The 27,505-nt window shown below is 33.7% G+C and overlaps 1 protein-coding gene across 1 annotated transcript in view; it reads left to right on the forward strand.

The window, feature by feature from the left end:
- Nucleotides 1-1,812: 1,812 nt before the first annotated feature.
- The window catches only part of LOC138694555 (serine-rich adhesin for platelets-like), a 264,902-nt gene continuing 239,209 nt past the window's right edge, over nucleotides 1,813-27,505 (forward strand). Inside the window, exon 1 of the mRNA XM_069818409.1 lies at nucleotides 1,813-1,993. The gene's annotated coding sequence lies outside the window, so the exon portion shown is untranslated. The remainder of the gene's footprint in view (nucleotides 1,994-27,505) is intronic.

Below are 27,505 nucleotides of genomic sequence, written 5' to 3' on the forward strand. Positions count from 1 at the left end.
ATTATAATTAAAACATAAATTATTGTTACATCAATAAAATTTTAAAATGAAGTGCGGGCTACAATTTGTTGAACAGTCTGTGGCAATGGATGGAAAACCATATGATTCCAGTGGTATCTTGTATGGAGATTAAACACAACTGCAAATAATGAATATTGTATGAAAAATATATAGATATGCAAATCATATGGTGGGCCAACATTAATAATTCATATACACAAGTTAGAAGTTACGAAATACAATAGTATAGTGTGACGAAGTTATACATTAACAAATGCTTAAAAACTGTTAAGTAGTATGGGCATGACATGATAGTCACACTGACTGATATATAATATCTTGTTACAGGTTTCGCGTATCTTTACAGATTTTACAATTGCATTTTACAACAGAAGTTTGCAATTGTTTAGTGTTATTTTATTAAGATTATACACATACACACTCTAATCTACATGCATTTATGTATTCAAAGGGATAGCTACCGAAGATGACTCATTTGAGTCGAAAACGTTCAACTCAAATACTGTAAAAAAAAATGTGACAAATAACTTTATGTTAATTGTTCTGAAGATAAGCATATAGGACCTGTTTATCCTCATTTAATACAAATATTGTTTTGTATAGCCTATATATTCTCTAAAATATTTATAATTTATAATTTATTTATTTATTTATTTAATCTGGCAGAGCTCAGGCCAGTAGGCCTTCTCTTCCGCCGAGCCAGACTCTAATGCTAATTAAAGACAATTGGTTACCTAGTTACTAATATTAATATCTAGACCAGGCCTGCAGAACTCGCAAGTAGGGGAACTATGACGTCAGCCTCATTCCACTTCTATTGGAGATGATCGACTTCCGCCGCGAGAATGAATGTTGATGCAGCCGAGCGTAACTAAAACGCCGTGACCGCACAGGTAGAAAAGGTGGGTGGGGTAAGAAAGGGGAGGAAAGAAGTCGCTCTCAGGACCTACAGTTCTGCAGATCTGATCTAGACCATACAACATGAAAGTAAATAATGAAAGTTGGATAAGTAATGTTAGTGAGGCAATAATAAACATTGGTAAGAAATTGTAATAATAATAATAATAATAATAATAATGTAATTTAAATATTTATTCTGTGATATATATCTAACCATTAAACATTGAAAAACTTGAAACAGCTGTTATTGTTAACAAGAATTGTTAGAAAAATATTTCCTTAGTATATTGTTAAATTGGTTAATGTTTGATAGTTCCTGATATTTACATACTTATATTGTAACATTTGGTAGGTAGGCATACATAGGTTGCAGTGATTTTCAAGCTGAAGTTTCAGAATGTTACCAAATCTTTAGCTATATGAAATAGTCTTTGAAAAATCTTTTTTTCAATACTGATCAATCTTTGACAAGCGTTCTTATATGAAGTATTGAATTGAAGAAAAATGTGATCGTCTTGAAGCAGCTTAAGGTCAAATTTTCATGAAGCAGTACAAGGCTAAACCCTGACAAGAAAGAAATGCCAATACAAAAAAACAAAAGAAGATAGAGAACCGTGTAATACATTAGAAATAATACTTGTTTTGTCAATGGAACTCGCGTGGCAGAAACGAATGCTAATTGGCACACTGGAGTAGGGTGACATGCAAGTCTTTCGTGCTAGCACTGTTTTGTGTTTAATGGCGCGTAGCAGACGTCGCATCTTTATTTAAGGCTGGTTCCTTGACATGCATTACATAACGACGCATGTCTCGTTAACGATTGTAATTAACATCTATGCATACCGACGGCCTATTTGAAATGATATTTTTCAAACAAGGTACGTGGTTCGGCAATTTCCGTTCCACTTCGGGCCACACCGGCCGCGCCTGATGGAGATGTGTTTGTTAGGAAGGCAGAACCGCTAGTACTACTTGCAATGCTGAGGCGGCGTGTCGGGAGTATTGTGTGCTACGAGTGTGGTGCTTTGCGATAATAAAGCAAATATCAACAGCAATTGCCTTTACGTCATAGGTAATGCCAACTTATGAAGTTAAAATGCTCAAATAAGTGTGTGATTTTTTTTTGTTAAGTGCTACAGTCCAGAGGATCTAATCTTCAATATCCACCATGTGTTTTTTTTCCTCAACAGTGTAGTTCTTTTTAGTTATTTTTTATTTAATAATATAAAAATAAGTCATAAAGTGAATCAGCGTGATGTTCAACGAATTGCTGGATGTGTAGCAGTGACATCTCTAACACATGTTTACTGGATAAATAGTATAGTAATTAAATCAATTAAATTTTTATTGTGTCTCATTATCAATAAATTAAATTGCATGATATTTATATAATATATTTTTTGGTTTTAAGGGAAAAAATAATTAACTTAAAATTAACAAAATTTTCTATCTTTAGTTTTAAGGAAACTATTATTGCAGCATTGAGAAGACCGTCTAATGTGATTTTTTTTTAAGTTCTCAAATATCGATTACGTATTTTATAATATGGTTTGCAATATTGTGATGCTAGAAGTATTCCAGTCATCCGTGTATCGAGGTATGTTAATGTCTGGCCATTAAGGACTGTGTCATTTCGGCTGTGGGGGACGTCGTGCTTCCATTAAGATCTGAAACACAAATTGAATTACATTAAAGCAGGCCTACTTTCCAATGACTTGCACGTTATAAGCTATTGTTAATTATATTCTTACACGTTGAATTAGTTTACAATTTAATTATACACTTTTATGACATCTAAATTCAAAGGTGAAAGCAAATATTATTTATATCTGTGAATTATTATTATTATTATTATTATTATTATTATTATTATTATTATTATTATTATATATCAAAACCAAAGAGTTTGCTATAATAATAATAATAATAATAATAATAATAATATAATATTTGCCTCACATTAACTAATTTATTAATGATGCATACTAGAAATACAACAGGATTTTGTCTAAGTTTTTTTCTGTTTTGGCCTTTTTTTCATTTGTTAACTCATGGATTGTTTAAAGCGTTATTATTTATGTGTGCTGGTATAGTAATTCATGTTATAAGGGATTCTCAAGACATTTGTTTTATAGGTAATTTGTCCTTTCAAATACCTTTTAACTTCAACTTGTTTATGTATTTATAATTTTGCTCTTTGTGGTATACCATTTTTAGCAGGGTTTTATTCTAAGGATTTAATTTGGGAGATGGTATCTTTAAGACTTTTTCGAAAGCGTAGAATTAATGTAAAAGTCATATTTGAAATCCCACGGAAATAGTGGAATGAAAATAGACAAAAGAATTAAGCAAAAAGACAGCACATAATGCTATGTAGTAAAGAAAAAAGGGCAAAATCATAAAAGATGGCACACTACTAATTATATTCAGAAGGTATAGTCAAGTTTTTTTTACGAAGTTAAATTCTAGAATTGATTAGAAATTGAGAAAATATGCACAACATAAACAGTGCATACTTTTCCACTTCGATACTGCAGTAAACTCATCAGAGTTGTTCACTCATGTTTAGTCAACTGTCCGAAGACAGGTCAGAACCTCACAAGTGGTACCAACATGGCACCACTTATGAGGCAACTAGGCCAGGAGATAATGGGGTAGGGTGACCAGTTTCTTTCCTCTTTATTGCATACATAATAAATTAGCTACATATATACTGATCAGATTTCATCAATCAGAGTGTGTTATAAATTTCAAAATTAAATAATACATTATCATATTTAAAACGTGTCAATAGTAGTACTTTATCAGGGTAAATCCGTACCTCATAAAGATGTAGCTATGTATATTATAAAGATGATAGTAAGCATTTGCAATTAATTAAAAACATTGCAATAATAATAATAATAATAATAATAATAATAATAATAATAATAATAATAATAATAATAATAATAATAATCTTGGGGCAACAGTAACAAATATAAATCACACTCGGGAGAAAATTAAACGCGGAATAAATACGGGAAATACCTGTAATTGTTCGATTCAGAAGTTTTGTCATCCAGTCTACTCTAAAAAAAAACAGTTATATTTCCGGTTGTTCTGTATGGTTGTGAAACTTGGACTCCAACTTTGACAGAGGAACACAGGTTAAAGGTGTCTGAGAATAACGTGCTTAGGAAAATATTTGGTGCTAAGAGGGATGAAGATACAGGAGAAGGGACAAAGTTACACAACCCAGAGCTGTACGCATTGTATTCTTCTCCTGACATAATTAAGAATATTAAATCCAGACGTTTGAGATGGACAGGACATGTAGCACGTATGGGCGAATCCAGAAATGCACGTAGAGTGTTAGTTAGGAGGCCGGAGGGAAAAAGGTCTTTGGGGAGGCCGAGATGTAGATGGGAGGATAATATTAAATGGATTTGAGGGAGGTGGGATATGATGGTAGAAACTGGATTAATGTTGTTTAGGATAGGGACCGATGGCGGGCTTACGTGAGGGCGGCAATGAACCTTCAGGTTCTCTAAAAACCATAAATAATAATAATGATAATAATAATAATAATAACAATAAAAAAGTAGCAGAAAATGTGGACTGTACAAATGGGCATAATAATGTAGCAGAAATGACAAAGGCTTATGCAAATTAAAATGTGACACTTCTCACTACAGTTTTACACCAAATAAACTAGTTGATAAAAATTATTGTACTATGAAGTCTGTTAGAGTAGTGAGATATCTTACTAGTTACATAACAAATTCACAGTTCCGGATAATCTGTTACACAATGAAATAAAATAGATGTATTCCTAAATGAAATGGCCTTGTATTTAAACCATTATGACCAGTCAAATCACGCTACAAATTTTAGCGGATGCTTGGAATTCACTTAATTTATTCTGCAGATGTGGGAAGTGCGTAGCGTACACACCTCCTTCATGACTACTTCAATTACAGACCTTAATTCAAACTGCACTCGCTCGACCATAATATGTCTCGGTGTAATGCGTCGGATTCCTATATAGAGAATTTTTCCATCCTTGCGACATAATGGTGATATCATTACTTAGTTCTTTTGCTAATGTATAATGTGATTAAAAATCATGTTATAATAATACAATAATAATAACAATAATATATTATTATTATTATTATTATTGTTGTTTGCAAATGTACATAACGTTAAGACAGAAATTAATATATCAAATAATTGACAATGGAGAAACGGTTTTCTATCGTTTTTGATAATGCTATCATTATAATAGTATGTGACATCACTTTTAACGTATTTTGGTACTGGGAAAAGAGATTTAGAATTAAAGGCCGTACACGAGGATGGCTTTGAAGAGTTTATCTTTCCCCCTATTTGGGAATAAATCAACGAGTCAGACAGTGAAATAGCGAAATACTTAAATGTAATATACAATACTGGAGGTATATACAACTTTTGACATCGTAATATTGTAGGTAATTAATAATACATAGTTCATTTAAAAGTTTGTTACGAACTAGTTTATGAAAAAATATATATATTTTCACCCCTTCAAACCCCTCTCATTACTATTGTAGAAGAGATTTGCCTTATCATGACTCTGATAGAAACACGTAAACTAACATTGTTCATAAACTATTGACGAAATTTATTTTCTTCAATGCCCTCGAATAGAAAGGGCACGCCAAAATATCTATGTAGGAAATATATGTACAGAGCAACAGTACTTGAATTCACAATTTTTCTCGTAACTATTCTTGTTTGGCTAGGAATAATAATTATAGTAATAATAATAATAATAAATATTTATTTATTTACTTATATTTAATGTGCTGTACTACAGCCAGTGGCCAACAGTTCAGCACAAAGACATTATAACAAAAACATTAGCAGTGATATAAATTACAATAAAAGTACGATGGAATAATTAAAATAATGGCAATGAAATAAAATGATAATTGCAAATGAAATAATGGAGTCATGTAAATGAAGAATGGAATCATATAAATAGTATTACAAAGACATACAAGATGACGAGAATATTATAATATATATCTGAACAAAAGGCATATATTAATAACAAGTAACAACTGACTTAAAACTCAAAACATATATACTACACATTAAATGGATCCAAGTTCAATCCATGAAAATTAGCATATTTTATACATGTGCAGATCGGAGAGAGAGATTTAGAATTTCTATTATAAAAATTTTATGAAATCTTAAACCCTTAGTAGGAATACGAAGACTGATATTGCTTATGAATGATTCACAATCAATATCGCCCTTAATGACTTAAAAAAAATAAATCATCAAGATCTTAATATCTGGTAAATATACTACATAAATTAAAATATAATAATAATAATAATAATAATAATAATAATAATAATAATATAGAAGAAATATGTTTATAAAAACCTTGTAGCAAAAATATTGTTTCTGCGAAAATTCGACTGCAAAATGACATTACAATTCATTAATTTTTATTTATTAGTACCAACATATATACTATTATAAATTTATACAAAATATAAATATATATATATATATATATATATATATATATATATATACACACACACACAAAGTTAAAACGGTTGCAACATAAATGATTATTAATGGACTCGGGAAACGCAGATCACAAACGTCTACTGCTCAAAGGCTGACAAACATTTATAATAGGTACTTCTTTTGTAGTACAGTAATGCCAGCTCTTGAGTGCAGAGATAATGTGACTGTAGTGAATTATAACTTGCATGAAATAATGAATTATTATTCTTGTCAGTATTATACAATCTCTGAAAAACGTCGGTTCATATAAGTTCTTCTTATCAACGAGTCGTTTCGCGTACATACATTGTAGAATATGAGAATTTTGCGGATTCGTGAGATTATTAATAGTCGAGGAAAGGAATATAGCAATATATTTCCAAGTGAGATAATTTTCAGACCAAAGCACAAAGCCGGAGATATATGATGCTCATATAACAATCGTAAAAGCTAGACAGAGAAAGAATGATGCATGAATATTTCTGAAGTTGAAATGGAATGCTGAACGCTTTGACGATACGTGTTGTTCTCTCTTAATTGTTGGTATATTGCTTCTGCAGTCCGTAAACGGAGGTCTATAATTTCGCATTCTTCGCACACCTTTCTTATCCTGAAGCTTCGGCCAACATATCTGTCATATTGAATTGGTATAATGCTCAATGAATTACGTAGCGTCCGAATCAACCAAGGTTCCATAGTTGCTGACGGAGTGTTAAATCTGTTACGCCGCTGCTGAGCACAGGTGTTTGTTACAGGAATTTAATGGCATATTATTAGTACCAAAAGCGCATTAGTGCTCCGAAAGTAACAATTTGTCTCATAATTGCAGTTTTAGTTTGATTTGATGAGTAAATTTTGAAGCATATGTTGTAAACTAACTTGGTAATCTTTTCTGTTCTTCTTAAAAACTTACTTTGAGTCCCAACTATTCTTCGGACTGCTGACTAAACGATGCGTATTGATGACAGAAAGATAAGAGCTTTCATTCTTTCTTACCGGTCTCTCCAGAAAAAAAAAATATTAATATTTAGCCCCATCCACTTCTTCTACCTTCTTATTTACGAAGTATAGAGAAAGTATTGTAATGCTGGAAAAGTAAATTTCAACATTTAATAAAAAAAAACCACTTTGTTTACTGATCTCACGTTTCTTTCATTCCTTTCTACTTTGAAATATAACGGGTGTACGCCTGAAAACAGGTTTCGAATAGTACGGCGCCTTTCGAAAAGTGGCATGAGCAAGTAACAGCTCGTTTAGTGGTGATTCTGCGTATCAGCTTTAAAATCTCACACTTTATGCTCGTATGTTATATTACAGATACAGATGTAATGTATTGGCTTACTTTATAATACAAATAAGTTATGGAACTATCGACCGTCCTCTCTAAACAGTATTTCACAGCTTTTCAAAAGATTTCTAGACTCTTGCTGAATATCTTCTTTATGGGTAGAATTGAATCCTGATTATGGTTTTTGTCACTCAGTTTGACAACAACTGTTGTCTTGTAACACTTTTAATAGTTTCATCACTTTGCAAGATGATGTAAGTATTGTATATACGAGTACTTGCCTGTTGAGCTAATGTTCGTAATTATTTCGTGGACGACTGTTATAGCCTATTGCCTATGCTGTGGAATTTTTCTTAACTCAGAATGCAATTTATGCTCCTTTTTTGTTCAAATTGAGACGGTATCTTTCACTTTTTCCACTGCATTGTGGGTTGTTGAGTCAGATCCTAATTGCTGAACACAAGGATACTTCTATGAAATATAGCACGACAACTTTTGTTCAATTGTTTCGTAATATAGGTATCATAAATCCTCATATTCATTTTTTTTTCTCATTGTGGTTGTTCCTCGACTTTGGAATTCCTTACCGAGTAATGCCAGAGACTGTCAGACATCAAACCAATTTAAGAATAAACTAAGGAAATATTCTTCAAACAATTCTTGATAACAATAATAGCTGTTTTAAGTTTCTAATATTTATTGGTTATATATAAATCTCACAGAATAAATATTACTACTACTACTATTTCTTACCAGTTTTCATTATTATCTCACTACCGGTAATATTACTTATCTAACTTTCATTATTTACTTTTATTTTCATTATTCACTTTCATATTGTGTTGCTTTCTAGATGTTAATGTAATAATTACTGTAAGCCAATTGTATTCAATTAGAATTAGTCTGGCTGGGCAGAAGAGGAGGCCTACAGATCTTAGCTCTACCAAAGTAAATAAATAATTTATTATTATTATGATTATTATTATTATTATTATTATTATTATTATTATTATTATTATTAATGAAGATTCATTTTTTGTTTGTACTAAGTTGCCTCGAACTAAACTGAATTGTACTAAATGGGAGCCAGCTATATACTAATGCTCTAACCTTGACATCCCTTCAGCCTTCACAAACTTCCCATATTCGATCCAGAGAACTTGTACGCACTGTATCTGCGGCATTGGCGTTCGATCTATCATACTGTAGTATAAGTCCGACAACAATTATCTGTGCGAAATCTGATTCTTGGCGAATTTCGCCTTTAAGCAAAATATAGCCTAAACTTTAGATTAGAATTGAGCTCCATTCTCGTCTTTCTTATGATATCGAAGGGATGTTAAGGTTAGAGCATTAGTATACAGCTGGATTCCATTCAGTGCTGTTTAGTTCGAGGCAATGAAATGAATCTTATTTCCTTGCACCATCGTAATAAATTTGGAACGGGTAAAATTGTGGACATTCAAGCTTTTCACAATCATCCTAAAGAACGAAGGTCTAGAAGTAGATGGAAAAACTCCCTTAGCCTCGGAACGAGACATGTTTGACTCTTCCTTTGAATCGGAAGATGGGGAATATTTGTTCCTGTTTTAAAATTTCCCAGTAGTATCCTTTTTTACCATAAATATTCCCAGTAATGTTTTCTTTACAGATTTTTCTTACATTTTTCTCATCTCTTTTAACAAGTGCTCAATGTTTCACAAGCAATTATTAGAACTTTCATGCGGTAGCATTAGGTAATACGAATATAAATATTGTTTTTGTAAGTAGGCAGGGTTTTAGAATATTTTTAGGCTATTGCAGCTGCAAGCTGACGATTGGGAATTCATGTTAGCCTACATGTAGAGATGGAACTCTTCACTGTTATTACGTCTGGATGACAGGAATTCGAACAGATACAGAAATACAGGAATAGAATGATGTTAGTTGGCAAAGGAGGAAAAGGCTCTATAAAAATGCAATTGTTGATAATTTCACAAACAGTTACTCTTGATCCTGGAACCCTTGAATTTTTCTTTAATCTTACGAACACAATAACAATAGATGTGGTGGGATTCCGTAACTTGCAGTCTACACAGTGCCAAAGCTCTGCTTTAGACAACGCAGAATATAACACTAGCGACACAAGAACGTCTGTTCTTTTGCAGTATTTGAACCCTTCTTCCTATGCGAAATTAAAGTTCACCTTGATTCCTGTGTAGTATTTCCTGTACTAATTTGGCAAGAGGCCTGTTGGACGCTGAAGTCGTTTCGGAAGTTAACGACGAGGATAAAAATGTCTAACCTCTGTTCAGGATCGAATACTCTCCCTTCCAGTCTACCGACTGAGTTAACTTGACTTCCGATTCTAACCAGTAGTGTAAGAAATTGATATCCTATGATTGCTAACGTGCTAGACCGACCATTAGATACGGTTCATTGAACTGGAAAAAGGTAGATTAGATCTGTCTATAAGGAGATTCGTACCCCGATTAGCATACCATCCCAAACTGTGTGAGTTTTTCAAACTCATTATTAAAGCTCATGGAAGAACGTTTAATCTTCTACAAGGGGACACAATTAATCGCATTTAAATCAAATAAACATGGAATGTTTTATTTGCGATTGGAATTCATTAACATATCGTTCAAACAGTCCAAGAACTACTTTTTAAAATGCTAATGCGAATGGGTAAGCGAAACTTGATCTTTGGTGTTATTTTTATTTTTACTAAAATGGATTGTAATTTATGTGGTAGCCTAGATAGACAATAAAATGCTTATTATTACGTAATTTTGAGAAAAAAACGGATGTTTCTGAAAAGTCTTTAGATAATTGAGTGACTCTCAGCAATAATAAATCAAAAAGAAAAAAAAATACGACATAAGAAACAGAAGTACCGAAATAAATGCTTTGAAATCATAATTTCTGTAAATAACAAGTACTTATCTAGTTACAGAATAGATCCCATTTAAAAATTCTCTTAAAGTTTTACAATAACCTTGTGCATTTTAAAATGAAGATATATTTGCCATCATTATTTCATTTCACAAAGAATATTGGAATAATTATTACATTATGAATAATATGTTCGCATCTGGTAGAATTTCTTTCTTTTGCTATCACAATATTTGCCAAACATTTAAATAAATTTGACTTAATATCTGTAGGTACCCGACTACGCGCATGTGAATCGTTCGTCCGGATGCCCTTTAAAGATACGTAGGCTAGGTATCAGCTGATCGTGAAAACGCTCTCTTGTGCATTGATGTGTCTGATAAAGCTACTGTTGATATCGCTGCGTAGGCGCAAAAAATTGTTATATTGGTATGCTAATGCGAAGTACATGCATGTTTGTTTGGGATAGGGTACATTTTATCATGAAATCGCTTTTACTCGAAATTACGTCAGGGACATGCTCCGTTCTAGTTTAGCTTCCTTCATGAATCTAATAGGCCTATACATTTCTGATATAAAATTTAAACATTTCGGTTTATTGGATTCCTAACTGAAAGATATTGGTATTTTATGTATTAATATGGTCAGATTTAAGTAATTATTGACAATGACGGGGTTGAAGCTACGATGATTTTAGTACTGATAATTGGGTTGTGCGTTTCGCGCCAAATATAAATAACATAGTTTCAATCAGATATTAATACGTAGTCTATATGGATATGTAAAACAATATAATAAAATAAATTAAATTTGTCCTCCGTCGTGACTCAAGTTGCTATTTTTCCTACTTGAAGCCAAGTGGGACCCTATTCGACTCGATTTCCGTTATGGAGCTGGTTATTTGACTTTCATGAAAATTAAGATGTTATCCTTGTCTTGTTCTAGATCTAGGCTGTCGTAAGCGATAGATTTGTTTTTCTGATCATGCTGAGGAATTCCCCTATTTGTGAATATCTCGTGTTCGTTGAAATGGGCCAATAAATTAAATTCTTGAAGTAAACGACGATGATGTAATTGTTATATCGCATCATCGTTATCATCGTCGGCATATCCAACATTGCATCTCCCAACCTGTTATGGGTCATTGATGGATGGACGGTGGACGTCAAATTCACGCTTACGTAGACCACTAATACGGATTCACCGTGTTACCTCCGAATTTCGACGTGGGCGAGAAATATGTCAAAATTTTCCTGAAACTCTCTTTCAGAAATGGGATATTTTTACGTGTTGTAATCTAGCAGATGGGTGTTATAGCTTTAATTTCCTCCGAGAGAATGTTATGCTTAAAATTTTAAGTTCCTTAAAATCCACTCCTCTCCCCATGGTCGGATTTGAACCCTAGAACTTTGGATTCAACTATTAACATGATAAGAGCTAAGCCATCGACGACGATTTGACTTAGTCTTGAAATTAAGCACGAAATTTTACGATATTGAAACGAAATAAATTTCTCTTTGAAGCTGTGATATTACTTCATAAAACGATCGTAGGAAATTCGTAGAATCCCTATACTTGCGTGAAATGTTGAAGTGTTTAGTGTTTGTGTGATTGTATGGGTTTGGATGTTTGTAGGTTGTGATGTGTATTGATTAAAGTAAAGATCATTATGCATGAGTTTTTATTTGTATCCTTTTTTCTATGTTCAAGGTTTTATCAGCCCGCTGCCTCTAAGGAGGGATAAATAATGTTTCGGGTTGAATTGACTCGCTCCCGCTAAGGAGCAAGATGCGCGTTGAGTATTGCGGAAGTACTGTAGTAACGGACATTTTATCTGAACTGATGCCTACTTAAAGGTTCCACGTTAAAATCTTTAATCTCTGCGGAAATACTTTTGTCATTCACTTCAGAAGTTTGTCAAATTAGGTATTATAATTTCTTTTATTGCTTCTAACAAATTTACTGTGTTCATTGAGCACAAAGGGAATAGGAGTTTGTGACAGTCTTTTCCTCTTTGTGTTCCTACTTCGTACAACGTAAGAGTAATTTCCAGAATTAATGAAATATAAATAGACGAATAAAATATAAAAAATACATAACTGTTATTTTGAGCTCGAATGTGTAATAAATTAGAAATCCTACATAAAACTGTCTCATATGGATGTAAAAGTGAAAGTAATATCGGAGTTATTGTTATTATTATTATTATTATTATTATTATTATTATTATTATTATTATTATTATTATTATTAATTTGTTGGGTTATTTTACGACCCTGTATCAACATCTAGGTTATTTAGCGTCTGAATGAAATGAAGGAGATAATGCCGGTGAAATGAGTCCGGGCTCCAGCACCGAAAGTTACCCAGCATTTGCTCGTATTGGGTTGAGGGGAAAACCCCGGAAAAACCTCAACCAGGTAACTTGCCCATACCGAAATTCGAACCCGGGCCACCTGGTTTCGCGGCCAGACGCGCTGACCGTTACTCCACAGGTGTGGACTATTATTATTATTATTATTATTATTATTATTATTATTATTATTATTATTATTATTATATTCATATCGTTACTGATTCGATGTTGTTGCGACTATTACAACTTTACGAATAGAAGGTAAAAGGTAGTCAACCCCATTACTGATCATATCGGCTTGAAAGGGGTCGTGGGAGGTTAAGACTTCCACCTTTACAAAGACAATCGGCATTAATGATAGTAGTGATGCCCTACATACTCACTGCCTTTATGTTCAAGGAAATGTTGTTCTGGCATTCATTTCTGTTAGAGGTTGAGTAAACCCCAGGGTCATAGTGCTGCCAGGAGGATTAGAGCAATGGAGAATACCCATGACCCCACTGGAATTAGAACCCGCGACCTTTCGGCTTTGCAGTGTGATGCCTTAACCGCGACGCTATCGCGGGTCCCATTGGTATTATTAAGAAGATTGAATATTGCATTATTGTCTACTTTATGTAACCACAGTCTAGTATATATAGTCACGAAGCTCAATATGTAATAAATATGCATCCATAGATAGTTGCTAACCACTAGGATCGCTACTATCGCCTCATTACAGACAATGCGAAATATTACCTGCACAGTCTATTGTTCCTAGCAACCTCATCAACTCAAGCTTCGTGACTGTATATACTAGACTGTGGTAATACTGTAACCTATCTTCTGACCACATTAAACGAGGAAAAATAGTGTTTACTTTTATGTTTCACGTTGTCATTATTTTCATCATCATCATCATCATCATTTTATTTTTAATCTTCTTCATGAATAGAGCTCGTTATCTTTGTTTCGTCTTTAATCCTGCGAGAATTATTCTGAATCAACAATAAATATATTTATTTACAGGAAACGTGAATTTCTTGTAATGTGGTTAGCATGGGAAAAGTTGGCCGATTAAGATAGCATAGAACAAACGGAAAATTAATTACGCGTGTCTGTTTCCTCAGGGAGTGATAAATTACTTCACAGATGTTCTTGTGAAAGCACTATAACGAAGCATAACGCATAAATTAAATGGATTCGGAGAATATAAAATACATGACTCTGATCGCAATGAATGCCTTCTTTGTACTTGATATTTAGCGCAGTTTACTAACCGTTTAATCCATGGACAGTTGAATTAGGACCGTATTGTGGACCGGGCAGATGTCTCGCTCATCATTCGATCGTAAATTGGAGCTCTGTTAGTTCCATTCAGTTCGCGGCGTGGACCCCAACTGCAAGATTAATCGCCGCCTCGTTGAACGCTTGTTACATCTGCTGTAAGCAAACAAATTCGCTGTGCAATATCCAAGTGTACACTGTAACATTTGTCCGAGCTAGAGGTGCACGTTAGGAATGTGGACCTTGCACAAAGTGGAAAGATATTTTCGAGAGAACTGATGGTGGTTTAATTTCCAGATTCAATACAGAAGAAGACGGAATGAATAGGACCTAATGGTTCATTTAAGACGTGTTTGGATTGGAGTTTTCCGCTTTCTGATGGAGAATTAAGAATATAAACTTTAAACAAGTCTGATAGAAATTTACTAAGGAACTCATTACGCTTAATTGGCAAGTTCATTTTAAAAACGGGAAGACAATTTGACGACTTATTGAAGATCATTTGAATTGAACATTCACCGTTGGAGGTGAAATATGAAACACTCATGCCCAGTTTCACCAACCTTTGTTAAATATTTAAAATGTCGTTAAGACAGTTTAACAGTAAACTTAACGGAAGAGATGTTTCATCAACAGTTGTTTATTTATTTATTTGTTTATTTTAATTTGTTTATTTTAATTAATTAATTAATTTATTTATTTATTTATGTCTATAACAAGGCAAAGCCCCAATTACGATAGACAGTACAGATATTTGTTTTAAAAAACATAGAATTGCATACAACTTTTTTTCCATAGATCTTACATGAGCAATGAAGCATTAAGATGTGGAACAAGCAAAATTTTACAATATTACAATTACAATAACATGAAAAAAGAGATAAAACAGAAACAAATGCAAGAGACAAGTGTAATTACAAATTAAAAATTGAAAATGAAAAAAAAACAAATATAATACTACCTAAATAAAAGACACAGGTATATATATAAATGAAAAATACCAAATAAAAATAAATTAAAAGGAGTTAAGTATAGATATCATAGCCAAAAATGAAAAATGTAGCTATAATTGGCAAATTACAGAGTAAATATAACACTATGTTAATAAATTCATTATACAGTATTATATAGTAGGCCTAATAGACTTAATTAATTTATTTAAGAAATTCACTACTACAGAACATATGTTCCAATAAAGTAGGATATCTGATTATAACTATAACTAACATGCAACTAGAATTTAACATATCATGAAGCTATTGGTGTATATAACTTTTTCTAGTACATATTGTACGATAACGAGAAATCTAAATCCTGTTACTGCTAACATCATGTTAAACCCACTGTTAAATTAATATAGGCAAGCATACCCCCGCAGTTAAATCCTTAACGTTCTGTTACGTCTGAATCATGGCTACCAGGAAACATATGTTACAAGCTGCATTATTATATCGAGATATATTTGCAGTCAAAACAATTAACTGCAATCACTACTTCAGCATTTTTGATTATTTAGAATAGATATGTTTGTAAATGCTAAAATAATATATATTAATATTAGCACTGCATCCGCAGTAAAGAAAAGATGTGCGCTTACTAAGATAAGCATTTAGGATTATTCCGTACAGATATTTGCAGATTTTGAAAGCGATGTTTCTTTACTTCACTGATTTAATAGTTAACAACGTAATTATGACATAACGTGTGAAAATATGTCAGGTATCTAAGAAATAAAAGTAATGTTGCATTTAGCATCACAATCATCTTAATTTTATATTGGTTCTACTTGATCCTAAATTATTGAAAGAATCTTCGCAGCCATTTCATTAACTCTGAGAATGAAATTACCACCGACCACCAGTTTTCAGACGTATTTTGCGCATGATCCTTCTTAGCATTTCTCTTAATACTTTCATAACATTGCTTTGTTTCGTAGTTGGCGCTTTCACATCCAAATGGCGATTGAAATGTTAGGTTAAAGAAACCAATGCTTGTTCTTTTTTCCTCATGAAAGTTCCATCACTACGTTTGGCTTCAAATATATTCTTATAATTAATTGGTAAATATACTAACGTAATTATGTTTCTCATACGAGGTAAAATTACTACTCCTTATAGGCTTAAGTTTCTTTTTCTCGATTTCCCTTGTAATTATGTTAGTCTCTAATACTTACATAATGTAAAAAATAACATTTTACGTTAAAAAATAACTACACCACAACTATGGCCACATTCAGTAAACGTCCATATAATTACTACATCTTTGATTCCTGTTACATTGCTCTTAACATTATGTTACCTAACTAAATTAGGCTATCTCAAATGGTTGGAGAAACACTATTACACTAACAGGATGTTTAATTGTTAACAACACGTTACTTAAGATGCTGTTAGCGTTATTTTAACGAAGCTTGGTGAAACTGGATCTTAACCTTTTCCAAGTTATGATCTACTTTCTTTTGTTACTGAAGAGTGGGAAGAAGGAAAAGGTATCATTGAATGAAATGGAATTTCGGAAGAGGGGCACTACGACCCAGGAATGCTATGTTTTAAGATCTATTGAGCCCTAGTAAAGAAAAAGGTCGGAACTATTTTTTTTTTAACTTAAGAAATGTATTTGCTTGTCTAAACCGCAGGTAGTCTTTACAGATGCGTTAAATTTAAACGGATGACCCAATTTATTGCAGTTACAACTTTCTGAGTTAATAATATGATAAAAAAGGATCTTTCAAGCACATGCACCTCTTAACTAAAAATAAATTTCTTGCAAATACTATCACCTTCTGTTTTAGCAAGACTGGGCTAAGTCCAAATGACAAATTATAAGGACAATGACAAAACCTGATGAAATAAATTTGACGCCCTCAGTTTCTGCGTGTGTTTTTTCCAAACGGATCCAAAACAAGACTTAGGAGAGTCTGTTAAATAAACTTACACAGTTGTATATAGACTCGAAAAGGATAAATTAAAACGTGAATAAAGCAAGTTAAAATCTTACAAAAAGGACTTAGGACACTTTGGAATCCACCTCTTCAATTGCGCTACCCTCAAACTAGGCGCATTCCCGAACTCTCACAGTTTGTTTACACTAAGGCTCGCTGCAAGTTCACCGCTGTTGAGTAACGGTTAGCGCGTCTGATCGTGAAACGAGAGGGTCTGGGTTCAAATCTTCAAATCCTGGTTGGGACAAGTTACCTGGTTGGAATTTTTCCGGGTTTTCCCTCAACCAATTGAAGTAGAATTGCTGGGTAACTTTTGGCGTTGGACCTCGGACTCATTTCGCTATCATTAATTCACATATCATCATCTCTCATACCATAGCTCGGGTTAAGTCCACGATGCGATTTGCTGTACTTGTACAAGAGTGTTTTACCCAATCTTCAACAGGGGAAGAAAAGGACTCGCTACATTATCTAGCTTTCGAGTAGGCAACCACACCCGTACCTAGGCCAGCCACCTCTTCAGCCGGCATTCGGGGAATGTTATGAAATGTTGACAAAAAGGAGGAATGTTCACGGTATTATGTAGCTACCTAATATGGGGAAATGGAAAAAAAAACGAGAAAAACAAAACCTTATAATATATTATAGAATCTGAGTAGTTACTAAGCAAGTGACGTCAGAATAATGTGGCTCAACTCATTGCCGTTGCCAAGCTGGTGACGTCAGAATAATGTGGCGCAACTCATTGCCGTTGCTAAGCAAGTGACGTCAGAATAATGTCTCAACTCATTGCCGTTGCTAAGCAAGTGACGTCAGAATAATGTGGCGCAAGTCATTGCCGTTGATAAGCAGGTCAGTTCAAATTTTGAAATTTCCGTAACATTTTTTTTCTTCCAGTTGGCCCTAGAGCATAAACGTTTCATGTTAAAATACATCGCTGGCCGAAAGATTTTCACGGAATGGAGATTCTCGCGTTAGCCCTATCGACTTCTAAGTGAAATTCTTTGCTATAAAAGTTTCTGTTGGTGCAGACTTATTATAAGTTTACTTTATCGTCATTACAACATTTGTGAATAATTTTCTATACTACCATTATTGTTATTGCTGATATTATTATTATTATTATTATTATTATTATTATTATTATTATTTCAACAACATCATTATCATCGTCTTCGTCATCCATCGTATCTTATTTGAAAGTTTTCATATTCCTATCTGAGTTTACTCGTAGATCATATTTGCAATATTCATGCCAAAAACGGAACACACGAAGGATTTCCATGACACAGAGTCGGCATGATATCCAGTCTCCATTACGGATAATAAGGGGTAACAAACTGACAACGAACAAACATTAATTCCCCATACCCTACTTCGAACACGCAATCATGTCTTACGACCAACTTGGCTGTCAAAGGGTTAACAGCGAAATTGTACTGACGTGCGGTGTGCCTGTGGGTCTGTTCGTCAAGAAAAGACGCATCACCACCAGGAATTCATTTGTTTTAATTTGAAACATTATAATTAGATAATTATTATGATTACTATAAATACGATATTTATATGTAAATAATGGTAAATATAAACAATGATGTACAGAGTTTTAGAGAACAAAACATTGAAATTGTGTAATGAGCATTACCGGTAATATATTTATTTATTAACGTGCTTATCTTCAACATGTTACCAATAATAGGTTAGTACAGTGCGATCAAGAAGTATCTCCGCAGTGCTTGTGTAACCGAGAATCCAATAGTCAGAGAATTCAAGTGTATTTGGTAGAGAATCGAAATGGCCGCTAAGCATATGATGGACTGGGGGTATGAGGTTGTCAAACCGGAATGAATGGAGAGTGCCAACTTTCTACAGGCTGTATTCTAGGGTTACCTGAACTAATAGAGCTGCGGAGGGACTTTTCGATCGCACTGTATATAGTACATAGCGTTTATACACGAAAGTTTGTGTAACAAGTTAATTACTAAAGAAGCTGGGATACTTTTTAATTACAATATTACAAGTAAAATAATTACATTTTTAATAAATGAGACATTTTGCGCATTTGGACACCGGAAAGGAAATTTACAAATTATATCCTAGAAAAGATTGTAAGTTACTTTTTGTGCCTTTTATGAAAACGCGTGAGCTAGTACAGTTCATAGATGATTCACAAATTAAACAGGGTGGAAGGGGATTAAGTAGGATCCTTTAGACTTTAGAGAGATGAATCAGAGCAGTGAGTTAAACATGAAACTGTGGTCTTTTGTGAAGAATTTCTGACAAAAGTAGCATTTTTATATTAATTTCGAAATACGTATTCTAGAAAAACGGGAGACGTTTGAGATGTTATGTTGGGCGCTTTTGTAGAGCAAATACCAGCAAATGTGCCCTTTACTGGTTTATTGTTTGATCGTTACTTCATTGAAGAGGGGTAACAAAGTGTGTGACAGAAAATAGTGGCAAGCGTGTATTCTGCGATGGTAGAAGCAAGTCGGAAACAAGAATAGAGCGGGAAGGAGGAAATTCACAACAACCAATATCCCTCTGTGACGCGTTAGGTAACCAATCCTTAGTGCAGTTACGTCCATACTAAACATAAATACGTATAATGTGTTGACGTGTGACGCTTTGCAATGTTGCCATCTGTTCGCTCTTATTTTTATGATTTTAAACTCCCTCAAGAACGACCACAATAACATTATTACACTTTTATGTTTAACTTCCTTCCCTGATTCTTATTTCAAAAGGAATCTACGTAATCACCTTCTGTATATCCCGTAATAATCATGAAGATTGTCGGGAACATTTATGCGACACTTAAGAAAACAATTTCATTAATCATAGCATAGTAACTTATATAAATATAAAGTCATAAATAAACGTTGCATATGTTATAATATTTGTAGAATCCGTTTTTGTAAATAATTTCAAACTACAGATACATATTGGAGTCAACAATTGCTGCAAATAACCAATGAACCGCAAGAGACCCGAGATTCTGATTTTATGGCTATAAATTAAGCCGATATAGGCTATGCTTATCACCATTATGCCGAAGATCTTTAAAATAATCTTCCTTTTTTAATTTGGTTTTTGATTCGAAATAAAGTTGAATTTTAACAAATCAGTTTTTCTACTGTTAAGTTAGCATATCTAGGAAATATTTAGCTAGAATATTTCTGCATCAAGATTAAGGTACAGCAATGTACTACTTACTTAAATAATAATATTAATAATATTATTGTTGTTATTATAGTTACTATTGTTTTTAGGTTTCGGCATTCATGCCTAAATATGGAAAGTGATATATTACGTATTTGTTATATGTCAATATTGGTTGGCTTTCCCTGCAGGTCAACCTACTAGTTGGGATCCGGCATCTGGTGACTCGACCTCAGGTCACCTGTATTAACACCGTTTAGCCTCTTCGTGTCAGGGCTTGGAGTTATCCTTACAAGAGAGTACGAAGAAGCATTTGTTCTTGTTAGGCCTAATAGAAATGAACAGCACCATGTAAATTGCACACACGTTGCCATTATTATATATTTGCGTGGTGAATACTGAACGGTTGTTGTAAGATCATGTGCGACCGGTAAAAATATCTAGTCCAATAGCCATTGCGAATAATTTCCACTACCATTTGTACATTCAGAATATTAAACTTTTAACTTTTCATTGGAATTTCTTTTATTATTATTATTATTATTATTATTATTATTATTATTATTATTATTATTATCGTATGACACATGTAAATGTGTGCCATTATTACTCGTAGAATGAATGCTCGCATTTAGGTACTTTACTTCTCAGCTGCAATATAGCTTACTGGAGCAAATTGAGGTGCAAACTTGCGAAATCTGACATGTTCATTTTCAGAAAATGTACACTTCGGATACCAAAAACTTACAACTCTAAAATGAACAAAATATTTTCTGTAGTGAAACATTAAAGATTATTCTTATTCGTATTATTATTATTATTATTATTATTATTATTATTATTATTATTATTATTATTATTATTATTATTATTATTATTATTATTTGCTATAGAATCTGCAAAAAAGCTTCCTTAAAAAGGCCATGTCTCATAAGAATGTGGAACTAATGATGAATTACAGTATCAACAATTAACTTTATCATATTAAATATGATAAAGTTAATTATTTTTATCATCATTCATTAATTTCATCTGTTCCTGCATCTCTTGATTATTTTGATTTGACCAGCGTTGTTTAGGTGTTGCTCTATCTCTGTGCCCTTTTAGTTGGTAATGAAATATGTTTTCCTGTTAACGAGTTTAGTATAATTTTACTGACGTATGCCTACTTCAATTGCAAATAAACTAAAATTGTATTTACAGAAGCCGAAAACTCCATTCAGGAAAACAAAGCTTCTGCTTCCGGTTTGCGTGAGTTTAATTCCACTTGCTTTAAATTTAATCGAAAATTTGACATTTGGATAGAGGCAGACTTTACTACAATGTACGATGTCGCACACATTTCAGTAGTCTTAAAATAGACGACATTTAATAGGTTTTTGGAATTCGTCTCCACTCTATTGTTCATTCTTTCTATTAGTTTTTCCCTTCCAGTCATCACGTCATAACTTAATAATGCAGGCCACATGATATCGGTCTTTCATTGCAGGCAGGACATGTACAGTCACCCATGACTCAAGCGGGATTTAAACCGCATGCTAGCTGCGAGATGCGAGGCCCGCCTCGCACAAATCCGGACTACACAAAAGATAGTGAGTGGTTTCTATAACTGCGAGGTGCGAGGTCTGCGTACCTCGCAGTTATAGAAACCACTCACTATCTCTCGTATAGTCCGGGCCTCACATTTCGCATGCGTCGGTTCAGAAAAATCAAGGTTTTACGTAGTCCCATCATGCTTCTGTTGCTGACGGAGACATTTCGAATCCCTGTCGCTGGTGAAGGGATAGCCAAAGAAGTTCTAATTTTCGTCGTATACTGGCAATGACGTGTTCTTAAAAATAATGGTAGCTTGTTGATAAAGCTTACAAATAAAGTCGACTGAGATCATCCAGGATTCTCACACACTTATAATAATGGGATTCATGAGCTGGACACGCGTAAGAATTACCTTCATCAGTGGTGACTAACTCGCGTGTTACGAAGCACTCTATGCACTTCAATTCATTCATGATAAAAAAAAGCAAAGTTGGCATTGCAACCATCGGGATTATATGCTCTCGCATAATGCTCGTGTGCAGAGAAGGGAGCTTTTGCACATATATCACGAGTTGGTCACCACTGTTTTGATGGTAGAATAATAAGTGACTGGTAATAGATGTAACATTTCTCTCGAGACTTCCATTCTCGCACAAAATTCTCCTATAGTCATCATTGTCAGCTTCGTCATTGCTATCATTTTCATTATTTTATTTTTACCATTGTATGCTACATCGTCATCTTATCTTCATTTTCATTATCATATTTATCATCACACTTATTATCACTATCTTCAACAACACCATCATAATCATAAACATCAATATATTTGTTCGTAATATCTTCTATTTTATTATATTATCACCATCATGATCATCATAAACGCCATCACCATAAGCTTCTGTAGCTCGACAGGAGACAATATGATCGTAATTTTGCATTCGTCTATGTTGTATGATCATAAAAGCGCGATTGTACATTATATAATTTTCTAACGTAGAGTGCAATCGATAGAAAATCTCCCCGAGATATATTCTGTCACACTTGCAAGATAATTGTTGCGTCACCTGCCGCGCAAGCGCAGAAAATGAAAGGAGAACTATATGCATTAGTTGTCTCCTTGTCAATCGAGATGTGAACGCCATAGCGTAAAGTGCAGTGCGAGCTAATTTTATAGATAAACCTATGGCAAAACATATCTGCACCGAAATTAGCTCCTTTATAGCAATTGTCTGGTTTAAAATTGAGTTGAAGGTTTGCAAGCACGTAAACGGAGACTCTTGTGACGAATGTCGTGATCTGTTAAGCAAGGAACTTGCAATTCCCTTCTTGCTTGTCTAATTGACTTACGTGGGCTTCTAGCGAATAACTGACGCACCTCATCCACAGTTTCTTCTGTTATCTGCTTTTTAGAACGTTTCTCTGTGTTTAAAATAAATCTTTGTAAGGTTCTCTTCCACTCGTGAATGGATTTACATGTAGAAGGATTCCCAATCCATTCCCTTCGGGGACGTGTAACTGTTTAAATTTTGCAAACCCGAGCATGTATTGTACTTTATGCTATTGGAGGTCATTCCGTTTCTGCACCAGCGCGGCAGGTGATGCTACAGTGACTTCCCAAGTGTGGCAGAACAAATCTCGGAGTGATTTTCTATCGATTGCGCTTTACGTCACAAAATTATAATGAACAGTTCTCGAATTATACGCTGTTATTTGTGTATACTTCAGCCAGGACATTGTATACTTTCTAAAGAGTTTAACATTTTATCCACTTTTCGTTTGGAAGATATTCACGGCCGAGTATCGATTATAACTAATAATGTTATATAAAATCAGAATTTTTAATTCTGATAGATGGTATGCGACGCGTCAGCATTCACGACCAAAGTGATTATTTTCTTATTTCAGATATTAAACAGTTTACGTAGAATATCTGAAAAAGTACAAGTCTCCAGGTATTGATCAAATTCCAGCAGAATAAATACAAGAGGGTGGAAGCGTATTATCTAGCGAAATTCATAAACTTGTACTTGCAATTTGGGAAAAGGAAATTTTACCAGAACAATGGAAGGAGTCCATAATCGTACTTATTTTTAAGAAGGGGGGCAAGACTGACTGTAGTAACTTTCGAGGAATATCACTTTTGTTGACGTCGTACAAAGTTTTTTCGAATAGCCTTTTGAGAAGATTAACTCCATATGTAGATGAAATTATTGGGGATCATCAGTGTGGTTTCAGGCGTAATAGATCGACTATTGATCAGATTTTTTTGTATTCAACAGATATTGGAGAAAAAATGGGAGTATAAGGGTACAGTACATCAGTTATTCATAGATTTCAAAAAGGCATGTGACTCGGTTAAGGGAGAAGTTTTATATAATATTCTTATTGAATTTGGTATTGCCAAGAAACTAGTTCGATTAATTAAAATGTGTCTTAGTGAAACTTACAGTAGAGTCCGTATAGGCCAGTTTCTATCTGATGGTTTTCCAATTCACTGCGGGCTAAAGCAGGGAGATGCACTATCACCTTTACTTTTTAACTTCGCTCTAGAATATGCCATTAGGAAAGTTCAGGATAACACAGAGGGTTTGGAATTGAACGGGTTACATCAGCTTCTTGTCTATGCGGATGATGTGAATATGTTAGGAGAAAATCCACAAACTATTACGGAAAACACGAAATTCTACTTGAAGCAAGTAAAGAGATAGGGTTGGAAGTAAATCCCGAAAAGACTAAGTATAATTTATGATTATGTCTCGTGATCAGAATATTTTGCGAAATGGAACTATAAAAGTTGGAGATTTATCCTTCGAAGAGGTGGAAAAATTCAAATATCTTGGAGCAACAGTAACAAATGTAAATGACACTCGGGAGGAAATTAAACGCAGAATAAATATGAGAAATGTCTGTTATTATTCGGTTGAGAAGCTTTTGTCATCTAGTCTGCTGTCAAAAAATCTGAAAGTTAGAATTGATAAAACAGTCATATTACCGGTTGTTCTGTATGGCTGTGAAACTTGGACTCTCACTTTGAGAGAGGAACATAGGTTAAGGGTTTTTGAGAATAAGGTTCTTAGGAAAATATTTGGGGCTAAGAGGGATGAAGGTACAGGAGAATGGAGAAAGTTACACAACGCAGATCTGTATGCATTGTATCCTTCACCTGACATAATTAGGAACATTAAATCCAGACGTTTGAGATGGGCAGGGCATGTAGCACGTATGGGGAATCCAGAAATGCATATAGAGTGTTAGTTGGGAGACCAGAGGGGAGAAGACCTTTGGAGAGGCCGAGACGTAGATGTTAAGATAATATTAAAATGGATTTGAGGGAGGTAGGATATGATGGTAGGGACTCGATTTATCTTGCTCAGGATAGGGGCCAATGGGGCTTATGTGAGGGCGGCAATGAACCTCCGGGTTCCTTAAAAACCAGTAAGTAAGTAAGTAAGTATGTAAGTTACGTAGAATGCATAGTTAGGTTATAGTAGGTCTACTCCGTGGCTGTATCTGGTTCGAAAATGACTCCTTGTTCGGAAGAGTCGTACAATAAAACCTCGTTAATCCGGATTTCGCTTGATTCGGACAGACAATAATATAATACAATAGCAAAGGTACCTGATAATTATGATGGTATGCGTCATTCCAAACGCTTGCTGCAAAATTAGATTTAAAATATTTGAGACACTTTGGAATTCATTTCCTTCACTAAAAAATAATAATAATAATAATAATAATAATAATAATAATAATAATAGTAATAATAATAATAGTAATCTAATCACCATTCTAGCTCGAATGATTCATCACTAGTATCACTAAAATATCTCGGTAATATATTTGTACGAGTATAGGTCTATATGTACGTATTTATAAAAGGCCTGTGACCGTTTCAGTGTAAGTTATAATAATATAATAGATGTGTTTTGTTGCTGTAAACGGAATTCGAATGCACTTTCTATTTCAGTTAATCCGAACTTTCGCCAATTCGAACAACTTATCCCCCAATTAGGCCGGATTATCGAGGTTCTACTATATTTATTTATTTTTTTTTTTTTTTTGTATAGGTAGCATTCTTCGGAAAGTAGATAAAGATTTTAAACTAGTATTTTATAGCGGAAAATCCTACAGGAGAAGTACGTAAATCCTATTGTACTTCATTCAAAGTCAATAGTAGTAATATTACACTGTTCATTCCCCATAGATAAATCATTGTTACCTCATTATGAAAGCATCCAGATAAAATATACAGTAGATAAGTCGTATTTGTCGAGGAAAAAAAGAAATGTACATTTCTTAACTTATCTATAATGAATACATTTCAACACTTAACACCGATACACATTTATTTTACATAATAGAGTTAACAACGAAAACACTGAAAATGAGCAATAATTAAGTTAATTTATTTATAGAAATAAAATACTAAAATATGGATTTTCATATCTTTTGGTTTTTATTTTTTCTGTATTAAAATATAATTTATTATCTTCACTTCAAGGAAACTGAAAATTTCAGTTATTTATTTATTTACTTAATTATTTATTTACTTGTTTATATATTTACACGTTTGTTACCAGTTCTCACTTTGAGATAGGAACAAAGATAAAGAGTGTTCGAGAACAAGGTGCTTAGAAGATATTTTGGACTAAGAGGGATGAAGTTACAGGAGAATAGAGAAAGTTAAACAACTCAGAACTGCACGCATTTTATTCTTCACGTGACATAATTAGAAACCATTAAATGCAGAAGTTTGAGATGGGCAGAGCATGTAGCACGTATAGGCGAATTCAGAAATGCGTATAGAGTGTTATTTGGGAGACCGGAGGGAAAAAGACTGTGGAGAGGCCGAGACGTAGATGGGAGGATAATATTAAAATGGATTTGAGGGAGGTGGAATATGATAATAGGGACTGGATTAATGTTGCTGAGGATAGAGACCGATGGCGGGCTTATGTGAGGGCGGCAATAAACCTCCGGTTTCTCTAAAAGTCATTTGTAAGTAAGGAACTACTGAGTACCTGTCACGCACTACTGATTATATTATCATGTCCTTAGACCACACACACACACACACACACACACAAAGGGACAATGGTTTAAACACAAATTTCATAATCTAATCACATAGTATTGAATTAGGAAGGAATAGTGTTGTCAAATTTACACAACTATCAAGTACTAAACTTACAATTTTACGCTTTTTTCTAGTAGCTAATACAATGAAAGGAAATTCGTCTTTCTTGGTAAATCAGTCTGAGATTTAAAGAGGGTTTGTATCATTAAACGTGAAAGTCGTACAGCAGAAATAAAGAATGTACACTCAAAAATAATATTCCATAGAGATATACATTCCTGTTCTTAATAAAATGCACGAAAAACTATGGACTGAAGTACAGGCCTGTTTTTATAAGTGCATCAATTCACAGCCTCGTGTAATCGCCTACACATTAGCATAGTACATTAGAGAGGAAGTTAATTACATGTTTAGGAACACATAAATTAAAGAGTCAAAACGACGTAGGTTGTAAATACACAGAACTAAATTGTTCAGGAGATACATTTTTCTCAATCCAAATATTATCTGACAACTGTGATTGCA

This window comes from Periplaneta americana, chromosome 2 (assembly GCF_040183065.1).
Source record: "Periplaneta americana isolate PAMFEO1 chromosome 2, P.americana_PAMFEO1_priV1, whole genome shotgun sequence".
NCBI lineage: Eukaryota > Metazoa > Arthropoda > Insecta > Blattodea > Blattidae > Periplaneta > Periplaneta americana.